This window comes from Protopterus annectens, chromosome 12.part0, assembly GCF_019279795.1.
Source record: "Protopterus annectens isolate FY-2018-M chromosome 12.part0, PAN1.0, whole genome shotgun sequence".
NCBI classification, from domain to species: Eukaryota; Metazoa; Chordata; order Ceratodontiformes; family Protopteridae; genus Protopterus; species Protopterus annectens.
The window spans coordinates 1,331,681,693-1,331,702,285 of NC_056746.1; positions in this window are offsets into that span (position 1 = coordinate 1,331,681,693).

Consider the following 20,593-nt stretch of genomic DNA (forward strand, 5'->3'; position numbering starts at 1 on the left):
ACATTGCATTACATTATGTCACATTATATTTCATTACATTACAGTCATTAAGTTACCATACATTACATTACATTATAGTCATTATGTTACATTACACTGTTATATTACAGTACATTACATAGCAGTGCATTATATATTATATTACAATACATTACAGTATGTTACAGTCATTATGTTACATTATGTTACATTACAGCACAGTAGAATAGATTACATTTCATCACATTATATCTCATTTCATTACAGTCATGTTACATTATGTTAAATTATACAACAGAACAGTACATTACATTACATTATGTCGCATTATATTTCATTACATTACAGTCATTAAGTTACGTTACTTTCATTACATTATAGTCATTATGTTACATTATGTTACATTACAGTACAGTAGAATACATTACATTACATTATGTCACATTATATTTCATTACATTACAGTCATTAAGTTGCATTTCATTACATTGCATTATAGTCATTATGTTACATTATGTTACAATACACTACAGTGCATTAGATTATATTACATCACATTATATTTCATTACATTACAGTATGTTACAGTCATTATGTTACATTATGTTACATTACAGTACATTATATTACAGTACATTACATAGCATTACATTATGTTATGTTAGGCTATATTACATTGCATTAGATACAGTATGTTACAGTCATTATGTTACATTATGTTATATTACAGTACAGTACAATACATTACATTTCATCACTTCATTACAGTAATTATGTTACATTATGTTACACTATACAACAGAACAGTACATTACATTACATTATGTCACATAATATTTCATTGCATTACAGTTATTAAGTTACGTTACATTACATTATGTTATAGTCATTATTTTACATTGTTACATTACAGTATAGTAGAATACATTACATTACATTATGTCACATTATATTTCATTACATTACAGTCATTAAGTTACATTACATTATAGTCATTATGCTACATTATGTTACATTACAGTACAGTAGAATGCATTACATTTCATCACATTATATTTCATTACATTACAGTCATTAAGTTACCTTACATTATATTACATTATAGTCATTGTGTTACATTACGCTACGTTATATTACAATACATTACATAGCATTACATTATATATTATATTACATTACATTACAGTATGTTTCAGTCATTATGTTACATTACAGCACAGTAAAATACATTACATTACATCACATTATATTTCATTACATTACAATCATTAAGTTACCTTACATTACATTACATTATAGTCATTATGTTACATTATGTTACATTACACTACGTTATATTACAGTACATTACATAGCATTACATTATATATTATATTACATTACATTACAGTATGTTACAGTCTTTATGTTACATTATGTTACATTACAGTACAGTAAAATACATTGCATTAGATCACATTATATTTCATTACATTAGTCATTGAGTTACCTTACATTACATTATATTATAGTCATTATGTTACATTATGTTACATTACACTATGTTATATTACAGTACATTACATAGCATTACATTATATATTATATTACATAACATTACATTACAGAATGCTACAGTCATTATGTTACATTATGTTACATTATAGTACATTATATTACAATACATTACATAGCATTACATTATGTTATGTTATATTACATTGCATTACATTACAGTATGTTACAGTTGTTATGTTACATTATGTTACATTGCAGTACAGTACAATACATTACATTTATTCACATTATATCTCATTTCATTACAGTCATTATGTTACATTATGTTACATTATACAACAGAACAGTACATTATATTGCATTATGTCACATTATATTTCATTACATTACAGTCATTAAGTTACGTTACGTTACATTATAGACATTATGTTACATTACAGTACAGTATAATACAGTACATTACATCACATTATATTTAATTACATTACAGTCAAGTTACCTTGCATTACATTACATTACAGTCATGTTACATTATACAACAGAAAAGTACATTACATTATGTCACATTATATTTCATTACACTACAGTCATTAAGTTACATTACATTACATTATAAACATTATTTTACATTATGTTACATTACAGTACAGTAGAATACATTACATTACATCACATTATATGTCCTTACATTACAGTCATTAAGTTACCTTGCATTACATTATAGTCATTATGTTACATTATGTTACATTACACTACAGTGCATTAGATTATATTACATCACATTATATTTCATTACATTACAGTACATAATTATGTTGCATTATATTACATTATAGTCATTATGTTATATTATGTTACATTACACAACAGTGCAGTACATTATATTGCATCACATTATATTTCATTACATTATAGTCATTATGTTACATTATGTTACATTACACTACGTTATATTACAGTACATTACATAGCAGCACATTATATATTATATTACATTACATTACAGTATGTTGCAGTCATTGTTGCATTGTGTTACATTACAGTACAGTAGAATGCATTACATTACATCACATAATATTTCATTACATTACAGTCATTAAGTTATCTTACATTACATTATAGTCATTATGTTACATTATGTTACATTACACTACATTATATTACAGTACATTACATAGCATTACATTATATATTATATTACATTACATTACTATAGCAGTAACCCATGCCTGGGTGTGGGTAATGCTGGATTTACCCACGGTTGGCGTGGTTTGGTCCCGAGGGCGAAGCCCGAGGGACCAAACAAAGCCAACCATGGGTAAATCCAGCATTACCCACACCCAGAAGTGGGCTATTGCTATTATACAATGACATTATTTAAGAAAAAAAATTATTACTTTTCTTAAATAATGGCATTGTATAATGCCACCTTGCTGCCCTTACGCAACTGTCTGGTATTCCGCGGTAGTTCTGATGTACTGCGCATGTGTATGCCTATGCAGTACATCAGAGCTGTGGGCAAAAGCAATGGAGAAAGCAAGATCTCCGTTGCTTTTTACTGTTTCGCTATGTTAAATGGGGTTAACATAGCGAGACAGCTTTAAAAAAAGCAACGGAGAATCTCCGTTGCTTATTTTAAAGCTGTCTCGCTATGTTAAACCCATTTAACATAGCGAGACAGTTTTGAAAAAAGCAACGGAGAAAGCAAGATCTCTGTTGCATTTAACAAACTGTTTTGCTATGTTAAATGGGTTTAATATAGTGAGACAGCTTTAAAATAAGCAACAGAGATCTCCGTTGCTTATTTTAAAGCTGTCTCGCTATGTTAAACCCATTTAACATAGTGAGACAGGTTTAAAAAAAAAGCAACGGAGAAAGCAAGATCTCCGTTGCTTTTTACACACTGTGTTGCTATGTTAAAGGAGTTTAACATAGCGAGACAGCTTTAAAAAAAGCAACGGAGATCTCTGTTGTTTTTTTTAAACCTGTCTCACTATGTTAAACTCCTTTAACATAGCGAGACAGTGTTTTAAAAAAGACTTATACTAATGGAAAAAGACATTTTTCCATTAGTATAAGTCGATTTACAATGTGCACGCTGGCCAATCAGCGTGCACGTTTTGGAATATTAATGGGGGGTCGTGGTATAAATTACAGTATGTTACAGTCATTATGTTACATTTTGTTACATTACAGTACATTATATTACAGTACATTACATAGCATTACATTATGTTATGTTACACTATATTGCATTGCATTACATTACAGTATGTTACAGTCATTATGTTATGTTACATTACAGTACAGTATAATACATTACATTTCATCACATTATATCTCATTTCATTACAGTCATTATGTTACATTATGTTGCATTATACAACAGAACAGTACATTACCTTATATTATGTCACATATTTCATTACATTACAGTCATTAAGTTATGTTACATTACGTTACGTTATAGTCTTTATGTTACATTATGTTACATTGCAGCACATTATGCTATATTACTGTACATAGCCTTACATAAGTTTACTTTACATTATGGTAAATTACAGTATATTATGTTACAGTATATTACACTAGCTTATATTATATTACATTACATTACACTTCATTATATTACAGCACCTTACATAAACTTACATAACTTTACTTTACATTATTGTAAATTGCAGTATATTGTTACATTATATTACATTAGCTTACATTATATTGCTCTGCATTATACTACAGCGTGTTACATAAGATTACATTGCATTACAATACATTACAGTACATCACAGTCATTATGTTACATTGTATTACAGTGCAGAACATTAGAATATGATACATTACAGTACATTACAGTCATTACATTACATTACACTACAATACAGTACATTACAGCACATCATGTTCCATTATATTACATTACTTTTCATTACATTGCAGTACATTGTAATCATTAAGTTACATTACATTACATTATGTTGCATTACACCACATTACAGTCAAGTACATTACATTACATTACATTACATTACAGTATTTCATGGACTCAAAACTATCTCTGCAAAGACATCCATTCACAGAAGATGGGAGGGGTTATTCCCTACAAGCTGCTGTATGTGCTTCCTCCTTCTCTGTCTCTTCTTCCTGTTCAAGACAACCTCATCTCAAATTCATGATATGATCTTATATACCATTATCATGTCCCCTCTAGCTCTTGTAGTCTCTAGTGAGAAGAGCTCTAACCTCTTTAATCTGTGGTCATATCATTCTTTCTCCATCCCACTGACCATGGTCCAGTAGCTTGGAGGCTTTATCTCTTTTGATCTGAAACTGATTCTCCTATTGATCTACTGGAGCATTCCAGGTGAAGTCACTCCACTCTTTCTTTAATTTAATTTCTCTTGGCTGATACTTCACACTAGGATTGTGACATTAGTGCAGCGCTTGGCATTTGTCTGCACCCATCCTCATATAAACATTTTCTTCAAATCTCATTTGTAACCACATAACCATTTCAGACAGGATGATAAAAATTACCTAGAAGAATTAACACTGACTCTGGGCTAAGTACTTTTGTACCTTTTTGAAAAATGGTAATTAATCAGAATCAGCACAATGTCATATTCTGCTGCTATTATATAAATGTTTTATGTACTTTTATGGACAGATTTTAATTATCAGTTAGGCACATTCATTGGTATTTGGTTATCGTGTATGATTTTTTTTTTATCTAAGGAGGAAGGATGTGCTCATTTGGTTAACCTTTTACCATCTTTGCCTAAACTGCTCCACCTAACTTTGCATCGTCATCAAAGAGAATGTTTCTTCAGATGTGTTTGACACAATCACATTGAAAATTTCTGGATTTAGGAGTAACTGAAGTTATACTTGTCATTTCCATCATTTCTAACATTGTCTTCTCACCACAAACCATGGTCCTCTCATTCAGCAATGCAGCCATCCAAATATTTAGTCTTGGTCACATCTCCCAACCCTTTCAGTGTTACTAGCAGTTAGCTCTGGAGCTTAGTCATAGACCTTGGTGAAATCCAGGTGCAGTATGTCTGCTGGTACTCCCATTTCAAATTCCTCTTTGACTCGGTCTTAAAACTGGATCAGCATTGACTGACATCTTTCTCTACCCACAGACCCATGCTAGATGTTGTCCTGAATATTTTATCTTCTTGAAAGACAATCAGCTTTTTCTTTAGGATTTTTTCCATGACTTTCCATGCTACTGGTGTTAGGCTAACAGATCTGTGGTTTCCTGAATTTTTCCCGGTTCCTTCCAGGGTACCACAATTATTCTTTTCCAGTTCTCAAGCATTTAGCCAGTGACCAGTGGTCTAACGTAAATCTTCACAGGAGGTGTGCTAATATAGAATCCGGGTTCCTAAGTACTCTGTAAAGCAGCCCTTCTGGTTTCTCTGCTTTACTGCCCATTAGGGAAGCCACCACCATCTCCTCCTGCTGTTTGCTGGTGATCCTGCCCCCTCTTCTCTGTCTCATCCTGATAACGTCTCCTTGTTTTCCTTTTTAAATACTTCAATACCTCTGCATTTCCCATTCTTCTGTGTGCTTCCTCCCATTTCTGCTCAGCGTGGCCTGTCTGTTCCTTCCTTTCTTCTTTTTGGTATATGCATATTTACACTTTCTATCAACTTCCTCACACCTTTTGGTTTAAGGAACATAGGATCAAGATTACTAGACTATGGACTTGGAGGTCATTTCAAGCCTAGCCGATTCATCCCAATGTTAATACCCAAGATTGCTTTTAGTAATGGCTGCCCATGTCCAGGATGGTTGTGCGCACTATGCCTGGTATTGTCGTCTCTATTCCCAGTAGAATAATAATCCTTCCGCTGTCCTTAACTTCTTTATTGCCTTCCTGCTGGTCACCTTGTACAAATGCCTTGTCCACCTTTCCACTGCCATTCTTCTAGTTCTTATATACTCTGTCCTTAGCTGTAATTGACAGCCACACCTTCTTGTATAGCCACATTGAGTTTCTGTACTTTCACTCAGGTTGTTGTCCATAGCCCTAGTACTGCATCCCTGTCACATTGCCATATCTTTACTCCATCAGTTTGCCCCCTGTCACCATCTCTCAGCATTGCCCATCTCCTCCACCTCATCATAATGAAATCCTATAACATTTCACATACAGTTTTTGTCAATGTGGGATTGCTCTTCCTGTCACTCTAGATCTCAGTGATATGGTTGCCATGGTTACTGCTGATGAGCATGGTCTGTATGTGCTCATCTCTGACTCTTCTCCACCACAGGTAGTATTATATATAGAATATTTTGTAATAATCTTTTTCCTCCATTCATAACTTCCTGTCCTTCAGCTCCTGTATTTTCATTCCAATATTGACTATTATTCTCAATCACACAATATGTTTTATAGACAAAATGAAGTTGTTCATTGTAATTTAAAGTTAGGCTGATGCTAATATCCAAACAATCATATATTCCTCCCTCATTTAGAAAGACTTCATCAGGTAGATGCATAAAATGCTCTTTTCCCTCTGGTAACACTAGTACAAATTTTCCTTCCATATTAGCTTGCAATTTGTTGCCACCCAAACATTTTATCTATTTTATTTCCATAGATTGTCTTTCTCTCACTTTGAATAACCTTTACTTTCACCTTATGTTTCTTTTGCTCTAACTTTCTCACATTCATCATTTCTGTTATTTCTTTTCTTAATTAGCTTCTTTACTTATCAGTCAGTTTATTCAGCATATTCTTCTGAGTAGCAAATAGATTATAATTCTTAATTCCTCAGACATATCCTCACATATAATATTACAGTCAGGTTCCTCTGCTTTGCTTACTCCTACCTATTTTTATTCCTGATCTGGTCTTCATTTTTGGAAAGCTTAGAATAATACTAACATCACTGTTCATTAGTTGGGAAGAACAAGCCTCAAACAAAATTCATCAACGACAAGATTTCAAATTAACACTCAAAATGCACCTCGCTCAGAGTTGAACAAAGGTTTCAAATTAAACAAAATCCTACAAAGTCCTGAATTATTCAAATGTGAATTAAAAAAACATCAGAATTAAAACTCAATCTCTAAAGTGCAACAATAGTTTAGGGGTTTACCTTCAAAATGTTGATGGTTGAAATGTCGATCCTGCTTCTGTGAAGTCTGAACTATGCCTGGTCAAAACCTCAAATGCCGATGTTCCAAACCTCAAAATCTCACTCCCTTTTTGACCCATGTTAGCACTTGCATGTAGGTGTGGCGGGGTTGGAAATGTTGACGTTCAATGTTTTTTCGAGTTTGTGACATTTTGGCACTACGGGTTTCGTCGAAAAGTTTCGATGCTGTGGCCATTCGACTGTGTACAGTGGACATTTTAAAGGTAAACCTAGTTTAGGGTACTTCAGTATTCCTAATTTATATAATTTCACCACTAAGGAAAATATTAGAATTTAGAACACAATATAAAATTATTCATAACTATTAATAACATTTGCTTATTTCTTTTAACTGATCGATAAAAGCTTTCTGCATGTAGTCATGCATGTCACACAACTTATATTCAGTACTTGAAATTACATATTTTAGGCAGTAGAACTTGTTCTTTTTTCATTTATACTTCTATAACGTTTCATTTCTTTTACTATCTGCTCTTTCTATTTAAGATTTCTCATTCATATATTTTCCATTCTTTCCTTCAAATGGCACTTCATGCTGTCTCCTTATCTCCTACTCACCATCGATGTATAACAAGGTTCTATACTTGGTCCCTCCTCTTTAACATTTTCACCAACACCCTCTACACATCCACACAACAAGCCACTGTAATACAATACACAGATGATGCCACTCTCATTTGCACACTTGACAACATGGTACACCGCTGAAAATTACTCAGGAAGCTTTAACAGCCACTGAAACATGGTTTCATAACTCACAACTCACGCTCAACCCAAAAAACAGCAAACTACTACTTTTTTCCCCAGATCCCTCTCTCATGAAAAAATAAAATTTAAAGTCCTCTCTCTTGAAAATACAACCGTTGATGTCACCTCTCATAGCAAATTATTAGGGGTGATAGTGAATGATAAACTTACATTTTACCTGAATATACAAAATTTCATAAGAAATATTCATCAATAACTAGAGATGCTTTACAGAGCCAAAAACTTCCTCACTGACACAACTAAAACTACACTCAACACTATAATAAAATGCTCAAAGTATACTGTCCCAAGGTAGCAAGGATTACACGTACAGCTTCCAACTAGTTGAATAAACCTTAAACTGATGTAGTAACAATTCACGAGGTAGTCCAAGGTGCAATTGTGCAAATATAATATCTTTTATTTAGTAACACAAAACGAATGTTGAGCGCTTTCCTCTAGATAAGTAGACTTCATCAGAACCTACACTCAACACTACTTATCTCCTCCCCACTCTTTTACATAGTAGCCCCATCCTTTCTAACTTAAAGGATTCACAAAAATTAAAACATGAACAATGCTATAACAAAGTTGCTAAATTTGCAGCAAATACCTCTTTCAGAACCCATCACTGTATAGCACTAAAAACCTAAACTGGTTAGACCTGCCTCATCAACTAACATATACTCAGCTTCTTTCTATCTATAAAATTATCCAGCATCCATGTGCCTGTCCAGCACTAAAAAACATTCTACACAACTATTTTCCAAGTCAGTCATTACGATCCAGTGACCCAAAACTCCTGTCTGTCTACAAACCTATCATATCTGCTGGGTATTGTCTGTACTCATACAAGGTTGCTAAGGTCCGGAACTCCTTACCTGTATCCATCAGGTCAATACCTTCCCTCCAATCTTTCAAAACCACTTGGAAAGACTTCCTAGCTAAATTCTAGCTTTGTTCTTACTCAAAACCAGGATAAAGTATATCCATAAATGTGAACAAGTACCTTTTCATTCCTTATCCCTCCTTACACTCCCTTCTGCACTTAGGTTCATAGGTGTTTACAAGGCTAATGACCAAAAGGGCCTTTTTAAGCCTAGCCATGCATCCCAAATCTCTGATGAATTCTGATACCCTTGATAACTGTAAGCATGGGCCTGGGAAATTAACTATTTACAGGTTACCTGTGTCCATTAGAGACATAGGTGTCAAACCAGAGATGAATTTCCAGTCTCCCATCCAATTGTCCAAGTTACTATTGAATTGGTTTAGGGAGGAACTCTGCTTCACGTGGATGAGGAGTCTGTTCCATAAACGGAATAGTCTCTGGGATAAATGCCTCTCTCTCCAGCAGGTCCTATTTATATCACAGGCAAGGTTTAAGTCTTTAGAACGGGTAATTCCGATACTGTTTGTTTTGTGGATATGCAGGAGCTCCATCAGAGTGGGGGTCTGACAATGCCCTGTATGCCAGGCATAGATCTCCACTCAAAAGCCTGTAGGAGACAGAATACAGGGATAGGGTCTTGAGATGGTCTGCGTAGGACATATTACTTACACCCTGTATTCCTTTAGTGAGGACCCTCTGCGGATGTCCCACTTGTTGGATATGCCTGGACAGGTGCATACCAAAGGGGGTACTTGCTTTCTTACTTCTACCAAATTCTCTTCTCTAACTTTCTCTCTAAATATATTACAAGCCTGGGACTCCACTGAAAATGGGCTTCTACCCAATTAGACTTTCCTCAAATCAAATGTCAATAAATAAATAAATAAATAAATAAATGTAACCCCTCAATTATCCTTCTTGTTTTTTTTCACTGTTTAAATTTTCTCTTTCTAGCTTTTTTTCATGCTCTTTTGATTTTTTTTTGTAATCCAGAATGCATTTTATGTATTGAGTTCCTTTTTTTGTTTATCTGATACTTTATTCTCCTTCCTTCCAAAATTTCCACTTTCGTTGAATACACCTTTTTGTATTATCTCTGTGGATACAATACCATCTTTTTCTCTTCTTATTTTACCAAAATCTGTCTTCTCTTGCTACCTGTTTCTATATTTTAAATGAAGCATAACTGCCATTGGTTGTTATCAACAACTTTTATTTTGTTCATCAGTCTTTGTTACTTCATATTTAAGCTTCTTTAATATTTTTTATTTTAGTTTGCACTATGATGCAGATAGAACAAATATGTCATATGCAGTACTTTTTATTTGCATTTAAAAGCAATATACTTTTGTTATCATAGATATTCACCATACATGGGTCTGCTGCAAGTGCATATGTGTTAGTAGGTGGTAGCACACTTGCTTGCTGACAATTGTTCTAAACAGCATGTGCCCTGGCTCCCACTAGCTTAATTCTACTGAATTACATAGCCCTCCTCCTGTGTGAACTGTATAGCCCTACAGGAGTCGTAAATCTAACCTTTAAACTTCCACACAGTCTATAATCCTAAACTGAGATCTTGCTTCTTAACTCTAACTGGAAAACTTCCCTGCTGTTACCTAAATTTAAAGTCCTCAGTTATTCACTAACCCTTAATCTCAACTCTCATTCTGTAAACCTAGAATTCCTTTCCTACTCCTCTAAAGTCTCCAATCATTCTCTAAACATAAAATAATAGTCACCCTCCCTAAACCTAATATTTCTAACCATTCCCTAAACTTTAAACTCCCCCTCACTCACAAACAGAAACTCTTCCTACACTCTCTAAATCTACAACTCTCTGGGTGCTCCATAAACCGAAAGCTTTACCGCCCCAACCCTTAACTCTCCTCCTGTTCTCTAACCCTAAAACTGTCTGCACTCTCTAAACTCAAATCCATCCCCCTCAATCACTGCCTAAAACCATAAGCTACACACACCCACTCCCACTCTGTCATCCTGGCTGCTGCTCTTATCTTGCTCAAAGTGGAATAATGTGTTTCGGCAAAAGGTATGTCAGCTTCACCTTCTCTCTGCATGAATGCTGCCCCTTCCCCAAAGTCTTTACCTGAACCCGAGTGAGATGAGTAGCCATTAGAAGCTACAAGATGATGAAGTCCCTGACTGTGAGATGGTAGTCTTCAAGTAACAGGACTTGGCTGCCTGCAGTCGACATCTGTATGGATCTACTACAAATGCTGTCAAGCTAGCAGCTGAAAACCCACTTCCTGTCTGTCACTTGTTCTAAGTGTCAAGTGCCCAAATTCCCAGTGGCCTGATCCTACTGAGTGACCTGGTCATTCTACTACTCTCCCCTAGTGAAGTGCATAGCCCCACCATTGTCCTAACTCTGTCCATAAAATTTCCTCATAGTTCCTAACTCTTACCAGAGTCCTCACTGTTTAGCCCAAACTGAGAATCTCCCCTACTGTTCACTAAACCTAAGATCCCTGTTTACTCCCTAACCCTAAAACTCTGATCCACCATCATAAACATAAAACTCCACTCCCACTTCCTACTCTAAAGTCCCCAATTCCTCCCTAAAACTAGAACTTTGCTCCACCTTCCTAATTCTAATGTCCCTATTTGCTCCCTAAACCTAAAACTCTTCTGCACCCTTGTCAGCTCTTCCATCTCTCTAACTCTAAAACTCCCCTCTCACTCCATAAACCTAAATCCCCTTCTTTATTGCTGCCTAACCACACTCCCTCCTCATGGCTGCCATATTTTGAAAGTTTTTTGAGTATGCTGCTTTATGTAAGTCTTTTATTTATAAATGTATTTTATTTTAATTATTTATTTGTCTTTGGTAGGAGAAGATGTAATGATATATAGACTTAATTTATTTTCTGTGCATTACAAAGATCCCTTTATGCGCGTTCAGCCATTGTATAGCTAATTCTACTTTCTTTTCCTTCTCTGCATTGTGACTGACCTGACTTCATTAGGAGTACTCTTAAATACCAAGGTGCTTGCAACAGCAGCTGATTAAAGAATATAAAAAAAAATCACTGTTTTTATGCCATCAAATCAGTTAATAATACAGTCTTTTCAGATGGAAGGGTATACTGAAAATTCACAGCAGATGAACAACTGAATTAAGCCTGCATGTAACAAGGCCAGTGAATGTGTGTTTTAATATAGAATCATTTCAAATCCCAGGTGAAATTAATTGTCCATATTAATTTTGTTTGCTTTGGCCATCTCAGTGGCCAGCAGCAATAAACTGTGAATTAAAGTGACAAGGTACAAACAAGTCATGTGCTATAAACCTGGGATTGATTCCCAGTACCTGCTCTTGCATATTTTTTTTTAATTTAGGGTGAAGTATTTAACCCATGAAAATGGAAAATTGTGCCTCATTGCTCAGTTATCAAATGTGTGCGTGTGTGTGTTTGTATGTGCATGTGCATGTCTGTGTGTGTTTGTGTGTGTGAGAGAGGGAAGGAGTGAAAGAGAGAGAGAAAGAGCTAGAACGAAGTTCCTGCATGGGTTTCTGCATAACAAGCTAAATATCAACAGATTTCAGCTGCACATTTGTCTTTCCCTTGCATGATTATTATAACTTGACTGTATGTTACTCACTACATGAGCTTTAGCATATTAGTATTTATAATTTTGCTCCATTGATGCTATATGAGATATCAACAAAGCATAGCAGTCTTGCAGTCAGTTTAATTTCATCATTATTATGTACCGTGCTATGTCAAGAATATATAACGGAACAAGCTGAGACGAGAACCTTGTTTATGACCAGTAGTAGCCGTTTCACATTATTTTAGATATATACTGTCGAGCACCTGCATCTTTTATGTTATTATTGTTATTGCCATTTTGTAGGTTTGGTAAGAACTAAAAATACTATGTAATTTACTAAACATTTTTTTTCATAATGCAGATTTGTGCACATTTTAATAGACTTCCTTTTCTTTTGTTTTGCTTCACTGCCCCTTGCTGATCTTATAAGAGCTTACCATTTATACTGTTTCCTTTTGTCAAAGCTGTTATTAGTTTTCTGGCCTTTTTAGTGAGAGTTGTTCAAAGGGGAATAAAGTGTTATCACTGGGGAGGTCCTTGAATGGACCCAGAGATATCCCATTGCTACAACACAGGCAGAGAAAGAAGCTTTTATCATACTGCCTCAAGAGAATAAATTGTCAGGCAGATATTTTTCATATAAAAATATATCTTTATCACATATTGCTCCCAATTTCTCTTTCTTTTTCTCACTTTCTGTCTCTTTGATTTATGTCATCTGTCTCCAATTACTTTTGTCAACATAAATAAATAAGTAAAGATTGATAATAAACTATTGCATCAAATATCTGGATTTCCAGAATTCAAAATCAGTAAATGTGCATTCAATGAAATCACTTTTATTTGTGTGTTATCAGTTATTTACATTTTGGGTGGTTATTTGAGTGTCACAACAAAGGTCAGTGGTAGGATTCTAACATAGAAACTGAAGCTCCATATTGTTCTTATTTTTTGTCTCCGCTTGTGTGTCCTTCAGCTGACCATCAGTTGCTCTGAGTCTGCTTCCTGTTCTTCATTTCTCCTTTTGCAGCCTTGGTACTAACCCCGTCCTGTGGCTGAGTCCACCCTACTAGCAGATCACACAGTTGAAGTAGTTAAGATGGCAGCATTTGTTAGTAATATATATGCTGTCATGGACGCCCAGTGGATTTTTTATGAGCTCTACATGGAGGAAACTATTGATATCATGTACATTACTAGATGTAGTGTCGGTTAAACCCAGTCTCCCATTCTATGTCATTTGTTTAATGACTCTGTGCTGTGCGATTAAATCACTGCCCCATCACAGTGATTGTGTCGTATTCTGTACCAGAGGACCTCTGTCTATTCCCTTTGCAATTCAAGATATAAGAGTAAATTAAGTTTGATTTACATAATCCTGTGACATAATCATTTAGCTATGAAATAATGTTGATTTGTATCTATGATTACATCATCCTACAGGAAACTCACCGATCTGTGCTTCAGAATTTTCTGCATTGCCTTCTCTGTTAATGGGGTCAGGGTCACTGGTCTATAGTTGCTTGGGCTGGTTCTAAACCCCCCTTTGTGTAGAAGTGCTACAATAATTTTCCTCCAATCCAGCCACCCCCTCCCCCTCAATTCAGCCTTAATTTATTGATTACTTACTTTTGATGTTTTGGCAACATACCAACCATGACTTTAAGGTATGATTAAGGGAAAGTAGAATTTCTTCTGCCCTCTGTGAATTATCCATTATAAGGATCTATAACTCTTTCACTCATTTATTGGGCAGTTTTGCCATCTCAGTTCTCCCTTGCTCTTTAAACCCTAATTCAATGCTAGCGCACTGCTTCATTTCTTTGTTCTGAGACCAGGGCCAAAAAATCATTCATCATGTCTGCCTCCTCCTCTGTCCTCTTATGGAAGAGAGGAATACAGATTTCAGAGATTCTGATTTGCTATTAAGGTTTTGGTGTGTTTGATAATTAGAGTGTGTTTCCTAACCTCACACAAAGCATGCTTTAAAATGTTTTATGTATTTGCACAGCTTATTTATTTTACATGAAAAGACTGAATAGAAAACATCATCATATTAAATGTACTGGGTTGAGTAAAGCTGATAAGTGCAAACACTGTGGCCACATTTCCTTCCCAAAATTAGCATTAAAACATACCATACAGAAGACCTTTGTTACTGCAATTAAAAACGAATTGTCTTACTACTTATACAATGCTAAGAAACATATAAGAGATCCATAAACATATCTGAAGTGAATAAGCTATACACATATGCGGATTTCCAAGCAGTGGAATAAGGCACCTCATTACTAGCTAGATTAATGCATATTGTTAGACTAAGTTATGATACATTAAACTCTCTTGCATATCCTAATATGTATCAACTTGTCTTTTATCAAAGAAAGTCATCGTCAACAAGGAAAACCTCCCATAATATTGGAAAAATATTATACATGTCTGTGCATTTCACTTTTTCTGCATTGCAATTACCAATGTATAATGGTTTGAGTCTACAGTTTACTATTAGGTTGCTGAGACAGAGGTCTGAATTTACAGTAATTGCTTACCCTGTGCTCTGCAAAAAGGTATTTTTCATTTTTTTAGACTTTTTACTGGGTTTTGTAGTTGTGATGCCATAATTTATATGGCATTTTTTCTGTGGCCTATGATGTGTCACAAAGTGACAATTGCAGTGTCAGTCACTTAACAACAGTATACTCACTTTTTGTGCAGGAAGACCAGAAGGATGTGAGTTCTATTCCCACTCTAGGTAATTGGATTGCTCACACTGCAGTGCACCATTATGGGGGTGTTGCACTCCTGAGTGTGTCATGCTTCAAATGGGATGTTAAACTGAGGTCCCATCTGCTTGAGTTGGTGGTAACCCAGGTGGGTGTAAAAGATCATATGGCACCTATTGAAAAGAGTAGGGGTCCTTTTTTATATACAAAAATAACTTTTATTTACAACATATTTACACATACATAGAAACAGAAATCTATTTACACATATTCATAATTTCCTTTACAGTCATGCTAAATGTTCACCCCATTAGACCCCCACTCTTTTTTTTTCATAACCACCATCTAATTGTACATTTCTATAGCATATGTTCCATGGTTTCTTCTTTTTCTTGACTATTTAAATATTCTATCACTTTTCTTTTTATATGGCATATTTCCTTTTACTGACAATTTATCTATTACAAGCCTCTACAAAAATATTGACATTCTACTTTCTGATTACACCATTTGCTTCTTATTTTTATAGCTTTAATTTTTTTCATGTAATAAATTTCCCATGATTTTAGACAGTAATGCTTTATCCTTACATTCTTATACCATACTTTCCTATCTTTTTTCTATGTCATCAATTTTTATTTTCCACAGAAATATTTTTTTCTTGGTAGCATTTTATACTCCTTTTTACCTTACCCCAAAATTTATAATATCTACATTTGCACAATTTTACTACTAAACTCTGTTCTTTTTCATTTATCCACTTTAACACTTTGTACAAATTTAATGGCGCAGTATACTTCAACTTCACTGGGTTAATTAACCCTAAACCTCCTTCTTCTTTATTTACATATAAAAGTCTTATTTTTCCTGGATTTATTCTAAAACCCCATATAAATGAAAAAAAAATCTGCAATAATTCATTTTTAAATACTCTTGGCACCATAAATACACTTGCTAAGTATGCTATTCTCCCATCAGTAATGAATTTATCAAAGAATGTTTTTCTGAATGTTTGCTATATTTCTTCTGTTGTTGTTTCTCATTGAATTCTACTTGCATCTTTATTTCCAAATGTTATACCTAACACAGGACTTTTACTTGTAAAACATATACCCCCCCCCCAATACATCACCGAAACCCTTACCTTTCTCTTCATTTAAAACGCATCCGTATCACTTCTAGAATCTCATTTGTGCAAATTATTACTTCTTTTATCCAAATTTTGTTTTTTAATTATTATAATATCATCTGCATATGTTAACAGAACTAGAATTCTTAACCCAAGTGTTATACAAAGATTATACAATGCATCGGACATTTCTGTCTTACACCACTCTTCATATGTACCTCTTGAGTTAACCAGCCATTTACAAGTATTTTTACTTTTAATTACTATATGTTGATATGGGTCTACCTGAAAACACAGAACGCTGACAACGCTGACAACGAGATAACCGACACTGGAAGATCGACAACGGAGGTGACCGACGATTGAAAATCTCGATGCTGACAACACTGACATGTTAAGGTAAGTGTGTTAATGGACTTTAGGGTCAGAGTGCGGGTAAGGTAAGTGTGCGATAGTGACAGACTTTAAGGTTAGGGGCGGGTTAAGTGAGTTAGGGTTAGGGTTTGGGTAAGTGTGCGATAGTGACAGACTTTAGGATTAGGGGCGGGTTAAGTGAGTTAGGGTTAGAGCACAGGTTAGGTGAGTGTGCGATAGTGATGGACCTTAGGGTTAGGGTTAGTGCATATAGTTGTGTATGTAAGGTTTAGTGTAGGTTTGTAAGGTTTTTGGTGTGCTTGTGGTGTGTGTGTTTTACGGAAAAGGTATTTGTTTTGTTTTGTTGATTGTCGGGATTGTGGTTTGTCGGGCATGTGAAGTTTCGTGTTTTTGAACTTTCAGTTTTGTGTTGTCGGTTATCTCGTTGTCGGTGTTTTTGCATGTCTGTGTTTTCAGGTAGACCCGTTGATATACATAATTCCCTAACTTTCTTACTTATATTATATTCTTTCATTATTACCCATAAGATTTCATGTGCAGTTGTATCGAATACCTTATTAAGGTCTCCTATCATGATTCTCACTTCTTCTTTACTTTTTCTAATATCATCAATAATTTCTCTATCATTAATAATTCCTGACAACCCGTTCCCTTTATATTATATACTATCTTCCCTCATAGTTTCCATTTTAGTTTCAAGTCACTTTTGTACTGTTTTCATAAGGACCTTATGATCGTTATTATCCCGTACCGTTGGTCCCCAGGTTTTAATTCTCTTCTGTCTTCCTTCTTCCATTATGAATTTAAGTCTTCCACGACATAATTTGTTATACTTAAACCATTCATTCAAAATCTTTAAAACAATTTTTTTGCAAATCCCTTAAATTCTTATACATTTCATATCCTAGACCATCTGGTCCTGCAGCTGAATCTATATTCACTTGTACTAATAATTTATCTAGCACATTTAAAGAAATCTCTTTTTCCAACTCTTTCTTCTCTTCTTCTGTTATTTTTTTTACTTTCCATGTTTTTTTCACTACCTTCTTTTTTTTACGTTAAACATTTCTTGTATTTATTTCACTATAGTATTCATAATCTTTTCCTGAATTTTTTCTATTTCTCCTTTTACATTTTTATTTTCTTATTGCACTGCCATCTTCCTTTACTCACCTGTTTTAGTAACAATACGTCTTCTCTTTTCCCTTGTACCTTTGCTTATATAAAAAGTCTTGCATTTTTCTCGATTTCTCTCATGCCATTCTTTTTCTTTATCAAAGTACTTTCTAGCATTATGTTCTAAATTTTCCATTACATCATTATATGTTCTTTTAAATTTTTATTTCTCTACCTTTCTCACATCACATTGTCACTGTAAAGAACATTTCCTATATTTTTTTTTAAATATCATCCACCATTCAGACCAGTTTTTATAAAATGTTCTCATAGTGATATGATCTTTCCATAATGGTGTTACTAATCTCTTTCCTTCTTTATTCCACGTTTTCACATTTATCCTTGTTATTAATTTGTCTAATTGTGTATATTCCTTTTTTTCCTTTATCTGTAGCCATATGGCAAGATGATCAAAATATCTGTTTTGTCTACCACCTCTTCTCCTATAACTAAACTTTTTGATACTATAAAATAATATATTTTAGTTGTATATATACCCCTTCTGTAAGTCTATGGATTTTTGTCTGAAAGTTTCAACTTATCGCATTGTGTAACATCTAACATTTTTATATAATTTCCTTTCTTTTTATGATTGTCTCTTAAATCACTTTTAAAGTCTGCTGTTATTATAATATTCATATTTATCACTATATAGACTGCGGTGGTGGTGCTGCGGTAGCGTTGTTGCCTCACAGTAAGACGTTGTCCTGTTCGATTCTCAGCTAGAACATCTTTGGTGTGGACACATGCGTGAATGGGTGTGCCTTCGTTGAAGGTTGTGCATCAGGGCCGGCAACTCGGCATGTAAAAATCTACTGCCAATCATTAGCGGAGCGGAGTTCCGCTGTGGCGACCCCTAACCAGGAAAAGCTGAAAGACACAACAATCACTATATAGACTAAAATCTGGCAAAATAAAGTTTCCCTTTCTTTACCTTTAGTATAAGCATATAATATTATAATTCTATATACTTGTTATTCTTTCCACTTTATATCTACAGTGGTTACTCTTCCCTTTTTTGATAAAGTTACATCTGATAACTTTACTGTATTTTTACAGAATACTGCTATTTTCCAGAACATCTCCCATTTCCCAATTTCCTGATAATCTTTCCTCCCTATAGCTTGTCTGCTTGTACTCTTTCTTTGTTTGTTAAAACTCTTGTGTCTGCTAATACAATTATGTGTATAGTACATATATCACACCACTCCAAAATACCTATTCTTCTTACTATATATTCACTGAAATAATTCACAGCTAAGTATGACATGGCCAAGATACAAATCTGCATCAGCTAATCAGAGCTCATGATTTTTTCCCCAATGGAATGCAATACTCTTTCCTGGTAATGAGAGGAACAATTACCTCATTTGAGAAAGCTTAATTATCTTGCAGTTTTATTCACAAATGTAGACAGAGAGGATCAGGTGGTTGACCAATGGATAGGTATGATAGATATGATAGGTATGACAGCAGTGGTACTGCAGCCATTATTAATATACTGTTGTGGTGAAGCTTGAGCAGAGAAATTGAACAGTATTCTCAATTTACTGGTCATTCTGAACTGACTGGACATTCTATGTCTCTTATCTTGACCTGTCGTCATAATGTTGGGGTTGTTTTCAAAAGGATGAGATCAGGGATATAAGTGGGAGAAATGAGATTTCTCTGCCGGACTCTCTTTCCATAAGAGAGTGAGGGTTTCAGTAGTCCTAGCAGATCATGAAGTACACCATCTGGACTTCCATGCTAAAATGAGTCATTTGAAGGGGGGTTAGTAACCTGTACCCTGGCTGCCTTCTAGAGAAGATTTGTACTAGACATATCCTACTGAGTCAAGGTCCTATGAAAGATCAGGACATTCTGCAGACTTTATATCCCTAGTTTGCCAGGGAACATCTAACGATCCCCTAGGATGAGTTGATAACTGTCAGTTTGCATAGGGAACCTTGGTTTAGCCTGATCAGCTTGCAACCCCTGTGACACTTACCAGGATAACTGGTTCAGAAACTGATGCAATGATAAAAGCTGAAAATAACAGCTGGCTACAGAAGACCATAAACTGACATTCAAGAGAAATGAAAGCATTATGTTTATTTAATGTATATATTTCCTTAATATGGTTTAAGCCCAGAAAAAAACACTTTACTGTTCATTGACTTGATCACAGTCACACAGGAAGTAAATGCTGACTGAAACATTCTAACCCAGGACTACAGGATAGTGTTTCTTAGCAGTTCATAACCTTAAACCCCTGTGTTAAGCTGCTAGCCCCTGCCTTATGTCTCTGTAAAATTCAGTAATGCCAAATATCACCAAACCA